At 40.8% G+C, this 15662-nt stretch overlaps 1 protein-coding gene across 2 annotated transcripts in view; it reads right to left on the bottom strand.

Annotated features, from left to right (window-relative positions):
* Positions 1–1574: 1574 nt before the first annotated feature.
* The window catches only part of RAP2C (RAP2C, member of RAS oncogene family), a 33911-nt gene continuing 19823 nt past the window's right edge, over positions 1575–15662 (bottom strand). For both annotated transcript variants that reach the window (XM_029606684.1, XM_029606685.1), the window contains exon 4: positions 1575–4052. The gene's annotated coding sequence lies outside the window, so the exon portion shown is untranslated. The remainder of the gene's footprint in view (positions 4053–15662) is intronic.

Here is a 15662-nt window from a genome sequence, read left to right as displayed (position 1 = left end):
CATAGAACATATGGGAGCAAATTCTTTACGCTTTACCGAAAGGTGCAGAGAAAAGTCCTGGAAGATCTTTATTTGAGAATTCTCGTAAGAGAGAATTTTCCTCTTGATGCTGCCTATATCAGTTGTTGATGCTCAAAGTTTAAGAACCGTGCTATCTCCACTCTCGGCTGATTCTCCTAGGGTTTTCACGATCCCAGTCCTTGCGCCCGTTCTATGACCAGGTTTGAAGCTAACAATGGTTGTTGCAGTACTTCCGGCAGCCATGTTGAAAGTACTTTACATAGGTCCAAGTCACTTACCTCCTCCAGAATGTCTATAAAATGTAAGTTATTCCTGCTGGATCTATTTTCCAAATAGTCAATTTTTCTGCTTGCACTGTCACTTGTTTTTTCAGCTGATAGAGGTTTTGGGTATTTTCCATCACGTCACCTTCCACTGATACTCTGCCCTCTAAATGATCTATTTGAGGGCCCATTTCTCAGAGTGATCTGAACCTCAGATAACTGGCCCGAAATTGCAACAGTTACCACTTGAGTCAGTGCTGTTAATGACTCTGCATCTATTCCTCCATGTGCCAGTAGCCATTTTGGGTGAACTAGGCCTGTTTGTCAGTGTCTTTTTTTTAGGTGGTCTTGCCAACATTCCAGACAGAGATCTAGCTATGTGTGTCAACGCTCATGTGCACTAGGCTTTCCAAAGTTGATTATGGGGCTCTGCATTGATAATCAGTACGATTGGGCAGGATTGGGGAGCGAAAGACCCGGAGCCGGTCAAGAACACGTCCTCACCAGATCACACCACGTGACCCCCCTTCTAAAACCTTTAATCAATCCCCAGTAAGATTTACATCCACCATCTGCTGGAGACAGAATACTGGCAGGCTGATGTCCATGCAGGGGTGTGTATGTGTATGTGTATGTGTATCTCTCTCTCTCTCTATCTATCATGATGTCAGCTTTGCTCTGTCTCCATCTGCTGGTGGAGGTAAAAAAAAACCCCACTTGTTCTGGATCCACCTGTCTAAACGCTAAGAAATGGTATACTTAAAGAAAGAGGAGCAAGTTATACTCAAAAGAACTTCTGTTAACATCCCACTTATAAAAGAGTTCTGCATAAAACTCCCAACATACTTTTTTTTTTTTTGCAGAACCATTCTACTGATAAGAACATCTGCAAATATAGCAAAGGACGTTTTTATAAAAGGAATTTTCAAGGGATCAGTTGGTGCCAAACTGAAAACATGCTGCACAAAATTACATACACCGATTGTGACAAAAAATGAGAAGGTTAAGACAAGAAAGCAGAATAGTATTCTGCAACACAGCAAAATCTACATCTTAGAGTGCTGGTCTCCTCCCACATACACTGGGAAGGAGGAAACAATGAAGTTGCATGGTACAATTAAAAGGGAAGCTTGTCTTATTTCAATTCTCCCTAAGCATACATTCATGTGATTGCTTTAAAGACATCTGCCCTTGCAAAAATAACTGGTTTTGCATCCGCTACCATGCTGAAGCATCACACAGTCTAGCTTAATACTAAGTCTTGAAAAATAACACAAATCCACACTTCAGTAATACAGATGTTTATTTTATTAAAAAAGTTACAAACTGGTGGACTGCAGGGTTGTCTTACAAAATGACAACAACGAAACCTATTGGGAAAAAGTTTTTACAAAGCACTATAGGTAATTGTTCAATTTTTGCACTTGTTATTCCAGATTTCACCTATGACTGAGATACAGTACATTAGATACATGATTTTAGATTACAATTTTGCTTGCAGAGCCCTACTTCAGTGATTTGAACTCCTCCTAAAGCAATGCCTTAAGGATAATACGTATATATGTTGCATCTTATAATCTGCTTCTGATTCTAATACAGAGCTTCACATGCAATCCAATGAGGAGGCCCTTAACTCAAAACTTTTGGTCCCTCCCCAATGTGTGCTAAGAAACTACCTCTCTCATTTCTGTCACACTTAGCTAGTGTCCAAGTCAAAAAGATTTTGCCACTGTTGATGTAAACAAGAGACTTCTTTATATCTTTTTTAAAATGAGACCAGATAACAAAAACAGCCCCGTCCTCACACTTTTTGAAGTCAAATCACTTAAAAAAAATGCTACAATCTGCAAAATCATTTGTTACATGTAAGTATAACCTCCTAAAAGTAACGGCCTCCACTTACGCTACTTGGAATACAGTGTTTGATTTCAATTCAGTGTTAAAGTGCAACCCTAAGTTAGTGCTTACTTCAGTCTCATAAGCTATATAAGGTGGGATGGGGCAAGCAATTAGGAAACCATTTCAAGTACTTTACCACTGCCACGAAAGGATTTCGTTGCAACATCAACTGAACCAAAAGGAACCAAAAAGCTGTTAAAAGCTGCAACACCTCAGGATACAAAGCTCAAAACCACAGAGATGGATAAATGAATAAAGATCTTCCCGCCATAACATGAATCCTAAAATCTACAGTGGATGCTGGCTATGAAGCCAACTAGAAATAATGGTTAACCTATTATAGAGCTGAAGTTCTGCATGTCATGTCATATAGATCATTTCTTACCCTTAGGGCTCTCCTTGGACAAGTCATTCACTAATACAGCTCAGCAAATGCATTTTATCAGAAGCATGTTCAAATGACTGAAGCTGGGCTCCTAAAACCTAAAACTTTGGTGCAGTAGGTAAGCTGCAGCCCCCGATTACTGCAAATTAAATCAGATGCATTTTTTTGAAACTTTTGTTACCAAAAGCTTTCATGTATGCAACCAATTAATAAAAAAAAAAACGGAAGAAAGATTGTTTAATTCTATTTTAATACCTGTGTTACTGTTAACGTATTCAAGTATTCAGACAAAATCTGTTGATCAGGTAAACAACATGGAAGGCAATGACTGTTTAAGCACATCTGCAGTTAGCCGCTGTGAAGACTCATGCTTCCCCCTTTGCAATGTTATACTGACTTTGCCTCTAATGCTAACCTGCTTACTGGGGAAAATACAAAAACCTAAAGCCATTTGACAGTGCAAGGAAAAAAACCTAACAAAATATTGCTTTAAAATATTCAGAAAGACAAATAATATGAACTATAAAACATAAAATCATTTTATTTGCATTAGATTTACATGTGCAGATTTCCACTAGATGTCACCGGTTATTAATCGGCCAGGCAAAAGATGAGTCGGTTCTTTTCTGTCCAAGTACAGAACTCATTTCATTAAAGGATACTTTATCCCTTTCCAGGGGCATACTTAACAGGATATTAATAGATGCACTTAGAGAAGAGGGAGGAGGAAGACACCTTGCAGGCCTCTCACCTCTTACAATATTACAGCTTCAGTTTAAATCGTGCAATTCACAAAAACAAAGTTTAAAAAAGATTGCGAGAAGGAAAAAAAACCCCTTAAATCATTAAAATGTATCCTTTTCAACGCATGTCAAAATAGACTAATTATCAGCTCAGGCCAAGCTGTAGGAAAACAGATTGGTTTGTTGAGAAAAGGGATATTACATCCAGACAGGTAGAATTCATGTTACTTTCAGAATCTCACTCATGACACGATCACATACAAAGTCTCCATATACTAACCAACTCTTCAGGAGAAAATTTGCAAATATAATTAAGCACTGGATGTGAGGTAACATAGAAGTAAAGTGTTTAAGGCTCAATTTAGTCTATTAAAATGTTCCTTTAAAAGGCATTGAGTAGGTAATACTGAGTAAGTATTTAATAAATACAAATTCAGAAATTGATTAAAGAAATCAATTAAATATTAAAAATGAATTCTTGCATATTAGACATTAACATGAACTTAAAAAGCTAGAAAAAGAATGGCAAACAGAAAAAGAAAAGTTTCTCTTAAATGTATGGTAACTGTGCTAAGCATGCTTGCCTAAAGTCTGTGGTTTTTGAAGCCACAAACCTAAAGCACGGAATTGGACATATAATCGTGTGCTGTAGTAGAGACAGGCTTTCCAAGGCTCAGCTCTGCAACCTGGGCTGTTAAGTTCTCCAAAGCAGCATCTGTGCAAATTTCTTCTGAGTTTTTTCTGCAATTATTAAAAAACAAAACAAAAAAAAACAACTTAATTATGTTTCTACTGTACAAATAACCACTACAGGGTCATTTTTCAGATCACGGGCATTATCGCATTGTTTCGCATGTTAAATGGCCGGCAGTAGTACCGGAAACACCTACACCTTTTCTACTGGCACTACGGGGGAGAGAGAGTGTTCAGTGCAGCCACAGCATGCAATACCACAACGCTGTGATGCGGCCGGCTGCACACTTTCACCCCGCCCCTTTTTTGGCCATGGGCGATCATGAGTGCAAACTTCCATGTATATAATCTATACAGATCATTTTGCCTGAAAAAAGGAGAAGCAAAATTTTTTTTTTTTTTTTTAGCAAGGAAACCAACAGCTGGTTTCACTTTTTGTGCAGAAAAACCCCCCAAAATGAATTTAAGAGCAAGACCAGACAACCTGCAACATACAAAAATGTGACAGAATTGACACTTGCCATTGGCAAGTAATGGGAATGAGCCTGCATGCACCCTCATAAGCAGTGGGCAAGAAGGGTCACTGGATACAATCACCACCCTCTCCTTCACTGCACAAGATTTATTCTCAAGGCCAGCTAAGTGGGTCAAACTGATCAAAAAGGATGCTAACCTGTCAACAAAACATCTCTCACATCTGATTTCTCACCACAGTTCATGCACTATTGTTTGCTTTCAAGAAATGAGAACCTCTTCAAATTCCTTGCTCTTACAAGGCAGATTCAAACTGCCCTGCCTGATGCCTGCCTCTTGTAGATACACATAGGAAAAAGTTAAGTCCACTTAACTGGCCAATTCATTCTTTTCTGCCATGCATGTCCCATGTGCACTAGATATGCATTGGGGACCCTAAAAACATGCAGTCAACCTACTGCATGTTTTTAGGGTCCCCTGCTCACCTTCCACCTCTAGCACAAGAAAGTAGTTAAAAGAATGTATTACTATTATCCAATTATGTATGTCAGCTCTGCTGTAAAGAAAAAAAAAAAAAGGTATAGGACTCGACATTTGGATTGAAGTCTTCTATTCATAGAAACTTTGGTGCATCATGCCCTCAAAATGAATGAAATGCAATGTCTCGTTGTGCTATGATCTTTTTGTTTGGTGCAAAGATTGGGGTTCAGAAAATGCACCCCTTTACTGCTACTAGAATTTTATCTGTGCCCTCTTAAGTATCAAGACTTTCTTCATATATACAGAGTATCATTTATCACCCAGAGCTTACACCACGATAGATAGAAAAATATTTAGAAAAATGTGGGTGCTAGCCAAAATGTTTTAAGAACCAGGAACTTCATTTTTTTTTTTCGGTCATATTTGTCTATTTTTGCTTTAGCTTTATTTCTTGCTTTTCATTTAAAGTATGTTTTGTTCTGGCAGTTTCCTCCTGCTTCTTTGTACTTCCACCTCAATCAGAACTACAGTTGGGAATCTGGTGCCATGAGCCTTCGTTCACAACTACCTGGGGGTCCCCTGCCCCCATTACAACAAGCCTAGCCTGGTCATTGTGGAGATGGGCCTTTCGCATGGCCACACTCAGCACTGCCAGTGAAGCAGTTAAAATACAAAATAAAAAATAAAAAAAAGCATGGCCAGCACAGAAAAAACAACTCTGCATTAGCTGTACTGTAACTCCTCAGTAATAAACCATAAACTCTGATCAGTTAATTTTATAAAAAACTTTCAGTGCTTCCAGTTATTTTATTTGATTTGTCAAAGTTCACAATTTGGTTGTGATCTTTCCATCACAGGTTGGTTCTTGTGGGATACAAACAAAGCTATGCAAACTCTTCTCTCAGCCCAAATGTATCTGATGAATGTTCACTGTGGGTATCCTGAAAACTACGCTAGTTTGTTATCCCTATAGAGGAAACCTTCGGCTATGTTGAAAGAAGAAGATTAGATCAATCCAATAGTTACCTAAAAACTAGTTTTACGTGGAAAGTCTATGGATTAATGCACAGTATTTTATGTAATTATGCATCTGAAATCAATTCTGCATCGCAAACAAAAAAAAAAATCTTTCCTGCCACCAAGTCCGGGTGTCGGCTGAAATCCCCAGATTAAGAGTTTATTTATTTAGCATTTTTTATATACCGAGGTATAGCAGAGTTGCCTTCACTCCGGTTTACATTATAACAACCTGTTACATTGAAATTTGATAAATTACATTAAACAGACTGAGAAACTGACATATAAAATTAGTCTAAACAAAAACAAGATATACTAAAAGTTAGGTATACTGAAAAACAGGGTTCATAGATAATAGGAGATATCTGTAGTTAGAAGCAGGATAAATTGTCCAATCAGTAAACTGATAGATTATGAGATCAAAAGTCCGAGTTGTCAGTAAGAGATTGGCTTAGTAGCCAAGATTTTAATTCTTTTTTAAAAGATTTAGGGTTTTCTTGACCAGCGAGGTGCTGAGGTAGTGAGTTCCATAATTTTGGGCCGATGATGGAAATGGCTCTATTTCTGGTGGAAGAGAGTTTGGCGAGAGGGATAGATGGAATCACAAGTCGTATTTTACTAGTTGTTCTTGTATTGCGTAGTATTGAGTTCTCTTTAGAGTTTAAGTGCCATGGTCCTTTTATCTCCAGCACTTCTTTTGAAGTGTTAGTTATGACCTTGGTATGATAAATGTTCCCGTTTTAACATACTGAGCATAGAGTGTTTTAGTTTGCATATTCAAGTTTCTCAGAGAATGCTTTTTGTTCTATTTGTTAAAAAGATTGCCTGCAAAATGGCTTAGGGTTAAGTGAGGATTGCTAATTCTAATTCCCACTTAACTATTTATAAGGAGGGCAGCTGAATTTGAACAATCTCAACATATTCAAGATTTTGGATCCCTTTTATCATGCTCAGTGGCTTTTGTTAAAAATATTTTCTTAAAATATGGATGGCCTTTTTGAAAATGGCTGTGCTAAACAGAGCCCTCTAGATATGGCAGTGGAAGGATGCTGACATCTGCTTGGCTTTGTGAACACATTTCTTAGAAAATCAATGAACATGCCCAGGTCTTCTGTCAGAGTCAACAAGCCTGATTCATTTCGAGGATATTATACCTGGCAATTCTTCTGGCTCAGGATTATCATCTGCCATTTCTGTGCTCGTTTTATCAATGAGACCTGCAGGGTAATTAGTGTGACAACCTTCGGTGCATTGTTTGCAAGTTACAATACTGCAGCTTGACAAAAATATTAAACAGGCCTAGCACAGAACACCCCCCAGGAGTGGCACTTTGTTCTGATTAAAATGTGTTAATGACTTGTTGATACCTTCTTTAAGCCAGTTCCTTATCCACTTACAAATGCTAATCACTTAACACCACTTTCCAGAAATTGAACATCAGCCTTGATGGGGTGGTCTCTTCACAGTATCAGGAAGATCACAATAATTCTAATTTTGAAGGTCAAGATTATTGAAAAAAAAACATCTACTGGAGCTGTTGCTCCTGAATCCATGCTAATGCTTGTTAATTATTCTTCAACCCTCCAAATAAATTTAACCATCTTCTCTCTTCTACTAGGCCTACCATAGAGTCTACTAAAATTGCTACAGCTACTTCAAAATGCCTCTGCAAGACTAACAAGGAAATCTGAACACATCACCCCCTCGCTGACTGCACTTGTTTCCTATACAATCCAGAATTCACCATAAAAGTTTTATTTATAATATTTAGGAGTGACAATTCAAAACTATAGACCACAGAGAGACCTAAGATCACAAAATAAAGGACTGGTTATGGCATCTTCAACTCTGAACACACACCTAACACAAATAAGACTGAATGTTTTCCACAGCAGGCCCCAAGCTGTGGAACTCCCTTCCAGAGTCAATTTGTCAAACAGATAGAAAGAACTTCAAGCATGAACTGAAGACATGGCTCTTCAGAAAAGCATACGATGTAACGTAAAAACCAATAATCTGATAACTACATCAGTACCAGAGATAATGTTAATGGAGCGAGCAATAAGTAATGAATGATTGGACATTGTAGGATTAGAGCCTAAATTCCCATTAAATCAACCATGAAAATGCACAAATATGAACTAGAATATACAGTAACTAGTAATTTCCTTATGATTCTGAATGAGAACATGTTTACAATGCAGTCTAGAATGTGTATGCTAACACTATGTGATCATAGACCATGAATATGTATGCAGATCTTGCAAACTGTTGTGATCTAGTTTGGGACGACTGTATATAAAACGCCTAAATAAATCTTATAATCCAGTATTATCCCACAAATTGACGACAAGCTAATTAGAGTTGCTACATTTCAAATTATGGTCATTTTGAAGTCAGGGATCTACATATGCCTATTGCCAGCCCTGAAGAATCTCCATACCAAACATTCCTAAAATGTCAGTTTTGAGTGTGTAACCACTTCACTTGATTCCTCTAGTACTTACCAGAAAAATCTAATATTTGCTAGATCTTCCTCAACAAGCTTTTCCACCATAAATGCTAAAGCAAAAAACAGATCTTTAGATTTATGCTTCACCTTTACCAAGTAATATTACTTCCCTCTCCATACACAGAAGGACCCCTAGCATCCCTTATTATCCTTTGGTTACTGTGCTTTCAGAATTTACTTTCACTCACAATATTTAATTTGTAATTTTAGCTTTACAGGACTCTTACTTTCATATCACATGTTTAAAGTTTTGTTTGGCATCCTATCACCTCAACGTCGTTTTAAAAAGGCCACTTTTTCCCCCCTCCAGAAATTTTCTTCTTGATTGAGGTGCATGAGATTTACCATTTTTGCTTTGGCTTCCAACTGACTTGGCAACCATCAAGTTGCATTAAATACCTCCCATTTCAGCAACGTTTACAATGGATTCCATATTACAGATTAATCTGGAAGTTGTGATTTAAGCCTCCAATCGAATTTTAAAAATGCAAACATGAAACATGGGTTTCCCCTCTCTTTTTCTGCAAATATGTTGGGGGTCACTGTTCCAACAAATGTTCCCTTGACCAGAAAATCCTTCATAATCTTTTTGATGTGAAATCTTACCTGCTGAGCAAAATGCACACTCTTTAGGACAGCCAGAAACCTTGCACCCCACCACCTTTTTGTAAGCCAGCCAGTTTACAGACTTTTTTTTTTCCTTATCCCAGTCAACATGACTTCACAACAAATTAGTTCAGTCCTTTTTAAAAGGTTGGCAGTAGGACCAAGGTATCTTGAAGGGGGAAAGTAAAATGCACATACCAATATTTTTTAAATTAAAATGAAAGTAGTATAGTTATGTCTATATACATTTAATGTAAAGGTTACTGTGTAACTATCACCCATGTACAAATGGCACATGGTGAGCATCTTTCCTATTCTGGAATGATTGTATCTCTGTGACTTTATGCGCCAGGGTGCAGCCAAGTACACACACCCCTGGCTTTGTTTATTAACTGGTTAAAATTAAACATTTAACCATAATATTCTGGAATGGAAGCCACTAAAAGGGGAGAAAACAAGAAGGTCTGTAGTATTCAAAACAGTTTTTCACCACTATCTTAAGAAAAGATGTCACAAGCATTTCCTCTTCTGAAGAGCCTGCAAATCCTAAATTAAGGCAGTTTCACTTATCTTTTCTACAGATTTATCTTCCCTTTTCTGTTAATCAAGCATTGCTATATAGCCATGAAATGCAATGCTCTGAAAAGGAGATGCTTTCCCTCAAAATAGATGTCAGCCCAGCTCCTGAGTAGGTCAATGCTAACACCACTTGCAAAGCCCCAAGCATTCTGAGAACCTGGAACCTGATATATCAATATTGGAATTAAGTAGTACTCTAGGAACAGATTTATAACCAAAATAGAGATCACTTCAAGTCCAAAATGAACTTTCAGCCAGACCCCGTGAAAGACTGCAAAATATATATATAATTAAATGCATGGCTGATAGACACCCAATCTGGGTTCCTAACTGGAGGGTTTGTTATAACAAAGTCTTGCTAGCCAATCAGCATGAGGACTGGATGGCCCTTTACAGTAATTGGTCAGCAAGACACCAGTAGGGTAGGGTAGGGTTGCTAACACCACCAGCTATGATCAGCACACAGGTCCTCGCTCTTATCTTCTGGCTGACCTAAAACTTGCACAACTTGTTCCACATAATGAAGTTCAAATGTTCTGTATATGCTTTAACTAAAGGGAAATATACCTATTATATATCCAACATTTTATTACATTAAGATTTTTTTGTTTAATTATATAAATTTCTTTTCTAAAGAAAAAAAATGTTCAACCATGCAAAAAATGTGTAATTCTTAGTTTTATAAATTGCTGATGGCATATGAAGCAAATATAAATCTTGCAATATGAAATACATACAATGAATGTTCCATTCAGATCCCAGAGATTTAAAGAAAAAAAAATAAACGCACAAAACTTGGTGGCAGGGAATTGCCTTACTTATTTACAGTTGTGTGTAAAAAAAAGGGAACTATAGGAACCCTGGCCATTCTGTATGTTTGCAGACGTGTTCAGGATCTGAAACTACATTAAAGGCTATTTAGGGAAAAATTTACAGTGTTGAGTGACTATTGCCACATGTTTTCCCCGCTAATTTGTCCAACTTGATTCTGTAATTTTTAGCTTTCCTGAATGTATAATAGTCTACTCTGAAAGTACTAGTTAAGTACTAGTTTAAGAGTAATTTTATCAGCAAATAGATTTTAAATTAACCACCTACAAGAACATAAATGTTATAATGGGACAGAACGAGGGTCCATCAAGTTCAGTATCCTGTTTTCAACAGTGGTCAATCCAAGTCACAAGTACCTGGGCAAGATCTGACAGTAAATATTTCCCTACTGCTATCATGCAGTGATAAGTAGTGGCTATTCCAAGTCCAGCTGATTAATACAGTTTATGAACTTCTCCTTCAAGAACTTGTCCAAATCATTTTTAAACTCAGCAATGCTAACTGCCTTAAGTCACATCCTCCAGCAATGAATTCCAGAGCTTAATTATGCATTGAATGAAAAAGAATTCTCTGATTTGTTTTGAATGTGCTACTAGCTTCATGGAGTTCCCCCTAACCTTGTTTGTTTTTTTGTTTTGTTTTTTTAAAGGAGTAAACAAGTTGACTTACATTTACTTGTTCTATTCCATTCATGATTTTATAGACCTCTATCTCCTTTCCAAGCTGAACAGCCCTAACCTCTATAGCTTTTCCTCATAGGGGAGCTGTTCCATCCCCTTTAACCACTGTAGCTGCCCTTCACCAATGCAATATAGAAGCATTATGACATTTGCCATTTTATTCTCCATTCCTTTCCTAATAATTCCTAACACTGTATGTTTTCTGGACCACTATCGCACACTGAACCAATAATGTCAAAGTATCGTCAGATACAATGCTCAGATTGTTTTCCTGAGTGGTAACTCCTAATATAAAACCTAACACTAACTACAGTGTAGGTTACTTTTCCCCCATGTGTATCACTTCACACTTATCCACAAAAATTCATTTGCCATTTGAATGCCCAGTCTTGCAGTCTCACAAGGTCGTCCTGCAATTTTTCACAATCCGCTTGTGCTTTAACAACTTGGAATAATTTTGCATCATCTGCAAATTTGATCATCTCACGACATTCCCTTTTCAGATCATTTATAAATAAATTAAAAAGCACTGTCCCCAATACAGACCTCTAAGGCACTCTGTTTACCCTTCTCCACTAAAAACTGACCATTTGGTCCTATTCTGTATCCTTTAAACTAATTTGCAATCCACAATAAGACATTACCTATTACTTTTTAATTTTCTCAGGAGAGGACTAGAATAAGTAAATGTGAATTGGTTATTTACTCTCAGATAATAGGATTAGAGGGCAGTCCATGAGGTTAGCAAGAAGCACATTTAAAACAAATCTGAGAAAATTCTGTTGCATTCAACAAAATTAAGCTCTGGAATTCATTGCCGGAGGATGTGGTTAAGGCAATTAGTTTAACTGGGTTAAAAAAAAAAAAAAAAGGTTTGGATAAATTCCTGCAGAAGTCCATAAACTGCTATTAATCAAATTGACTTAGGAAATAGCCACTTTTATTATTGGCAATAGTAGCAAGGGATCAGTTTGATGTTTGGGTACTTACCAGGTACTTATAACGTGGATTTGGCTGTTGGAAACAGGATGCTGGGCTTGATGGATCCTCAGTCTGACCCAGAATGGCAACTTATGTTCTCAGTATGCTTTTTGATGGTATTCATCTACTTACCAGTTGACAGGGATAATTTGGAATCTTAACTTAAGTGGTTCTTTATTATCAGCACATAGCTTTTGTTGGAACTTCTCTACTGGGATGCGCTAAATCCTGTTATTTTAGTATCCTTTGAAGATACCTCCAAACCATGTGCTGCTGAGAAGAAAATTAGGTTCTTACCTTTTGCTAATTTTCGTTCCTGTAGTACCGAGGATCAGTCCAGACTCCTGGGTTTTGCCCCCCCCTCTAGCAGATGGAGACAGAAGTTTACAAAAAACAAAACTCCGCCTATATCTAGGCTGGTGCCACCTACAGTCTGGCAGTATTACTTAATGTCAAAGCAGGACAACCCCAAACATATAATCCTTAGAACGCTTAAAAATTACCTCAAAACTATGCAATACTAAGCATAACTCCACCCAACTGGGTACCGAACTCGAGGCAACCAATAATAATTCTTCCTGACTTAGCTAACACACACACAGACCACACATCCTCTCCGGGCAGAAATCCCAACACTGGGCGGGACTCTGGACTGATCCTCGGTACTACAGGAATGAAAATTAGCAAAAAGGTAAGAACCTAATTTTCTTTTCCCTGTACGTACCAGGATCAGTCCAGACTCCTGGGATGTACCAGAGCTTACCTTACTTATGGTGGGAGCCGGAGAGGCCTGCTCTAAGCACCCCTTCTCCAAACCCCATCGACCCTGGCGCTTTCACATCCAAACAATAGTGCCGGGCAAAAGTGTGGACCGATTTCCAGGTGGCCGCCCTACAGATCTCCTCTGTAGGTATATGGTGTCATTCCGCCCAGGAAGCAGCCTGGGCGCGAGTAGAGTGGGCTCGCAGCCCCGCGGGCAACGACCTCCCCTGCAACAGATACGCCGACCGAATGGTTTCTTTCAACCACCGAGCAATCGTAGTCTTGGAGGCCGCCTTACCCCGCCTTGCACCACCACAGAGCACGAATAGGTGGTCGGATTCCCTGAAGGCATTGGTGACTTCCAAATAATGTAGCAGTGCGCGTCGCACATCTAACTTACGAAGATCCTTAGCCATAGGGTCCGAAGACTGCACCTGCCCAAAAGATGGCAACTCTACAGTCTGATTCATGTGGAACGAGGAAACCACCTTGGTTAAAAAAAGATGGTACCGTCCGCAACGAAATTCCCGAATCCGAAATCCGCAAAAAAGGCTCCCGACACGACAGAGCCTGAAGCTCAGAAATCCGTCGCGCCGATACCATGGCCACCAAGAATACCACCTTTAGGGTTAAATCCTTAAGCGTGACTCTGCGAATGGGCTCAAAAGGTGCCGCACACAACGCTTTAAGGACAACATTCAAATTCCAAGACGGGCAAAGCTGTCGAAACAGAGGCCGCAAATATCTTGCCCCCCGAAGAAAACGCACGACATCCGGATGCGCTGCCACAGAGGTTCCATGAACTAGACCTCGCAAAGAACCTAACGCCGCCACTTGCACCCTCAAGGAACTACAAGAAAGACCCTTGGACAGACCGTCCTGGAGAAACAGAAGTATGTCCGGAATAGCCGCTCGGGTAGGTACCACGCTGTGCTCCAAACACCAAGACTCAAAAACTCTCCACACCCGCACATAAGACATGGACGTAGACTTCTTTCGGGAATGCAAAAGGGTAGATACCACCGTCTCCGCGTACCCCTTAGATCTCAACCGCTGCCTCTCAAAAGCCATGCCGCTAGACAAAAGCGATGCACCAGTCGAAACAAACGGGTCCCTGGTGCAGGAGGTCCGGGAGATATGGGAAACGAAGCGGCTTCTCGTCCGCTAGATTCAGCAGATCTGCGAACCACGGCCTCCTTGGCCATTCTGGGGCGACTGTGACCACGTCCACGGGTGCTTCTCGATTCGACGCAGCACCCTTCCTATGAGAGGTCACGGAGGAAACACATAGAGCAACACATCCGGCCACGGCACCACCAGCGCGTCTACTCCTTCCGCTGACGTCTCCTGCCGGCGAGCAAAAAACCGGGGAGCTTTCGCATTCTTGAACGTAGCCATCAGGTCCACCGCTGGCGTGCCCCACCGAGTGCGGATGAGTCGGAATGCTTCCCCCGCGAGTTCCCACTCTCCGGGATCCAACCAGTGGCGACTGAGAAAATCCGCCTGGACGTTTTCTACACCGGCTATGTGAGAGGCCGCAATACTGCTCAGGTGGGCCTCCACCCATATCAACGACCGAGCTTCAGCCGCCACCGGCTGACTCTTGGTTCCCCCCTGTCGATTGATGTAAGCTACTGTGGTCGCATTGTCCAACAGAATCCTGACAGACCGCGGAGGAGCGGAAGGACCTCAGAGCCAGCCGCACCTCTCGAGTCTCCAACCGATTGATGGACCACGACGCCTCCCGAGCAGACCAAGTCCCCTGAAACGCCTGCCCGAGACAGACCGCTCCCCAACCGAGCAGACTGGCGTCCGTGGTAACCACCATCCACGATGGAGTCTCCAATGATGTTTTTCTGAAAAACCGCAAGGGGACACCAGAAAACACCAGGACGGGCGGTGCAAAAAATCTAACGCGTAGCTGTGTCTTATCACCTCTAGTACCCACTGATCCGACGTGATTCTGGTCCATTCCTCGTAAAACCAGCTTAATCTGCCGCCAATCTTGGGAACGGGGGAATGGACCGGCCTCACATCATTGAGCTGGCTTACTTCCCTGCGCAGTCTGACCGGCTCCCGGACGGCTGAAACGGCGCCCACGAAAGGACTGAGAATAAGATTACTGACAGGTAGCACTGTGACGAAACGAAGAGTTCGATCCTCGAGACGTCTGTGGCCTATGACCACCGCGAAACCGAGGACAAGAGGCTGGATCCCCCCGGTATCGTGGCCTATCCTCCGGTAGGCGGTGCACCTTATTCTCCCCCAAGGATTCAATCAGGTCCTCCAACTCCTTGCCAAACAGCAACTTCCCCTTAAAGGGGAGGGAACCCAACAGAGCCTTGGAGGTGCCATCCGCCGCCCAATAACGGAGCCACAGCAGCCGCCGCGCCGCCACCACTGAGACCATAGTTCTTGCGGAAGTGCGCAGGAGATCATAAAAGGCATCCGCACTATAGGCGATGACAGCTTCCAACCGACTTGCCTGCCACACCTCGTCCGATGACAGGGACTCATTGGCCAAAAGCTGTTGCGCCCAGCGAAGCCCCGCTCTCAAAGAAAAATTACTGCAAATCGCTGCACGGATTCCCAACGCCAAAACCTCAAAGATGCGCTTCAGTTGAACTTCCAACTTCCTATCCTGTATATCCTTAAGCGCCGTACCTCCAGTCACTGGGATGGTGGTCTTCTTCGTTACCGCTGCTACCGCCGAATCAATTCTCGGCAGGCGCAAAA

This window comes from Rhinatrema bivittatum, chromosome 6 (genome assembly GCF_901001135.1).
Source record: "Rhinatrema bivittatum chromosome 6, aRhiBiv1.1, whole genome shotgun sequence".
NCBI lineage: Eukaryota > Metazoa > Chordata > Amphibia > Gymnophiona > Rhinatrematidae > Rhinatrema > Rhinatrema bivittatum.
Note: the sequence above shows the minus strand (reverse complement) of the source record. Positions and strands in the feature narration are given on the sequence as shown.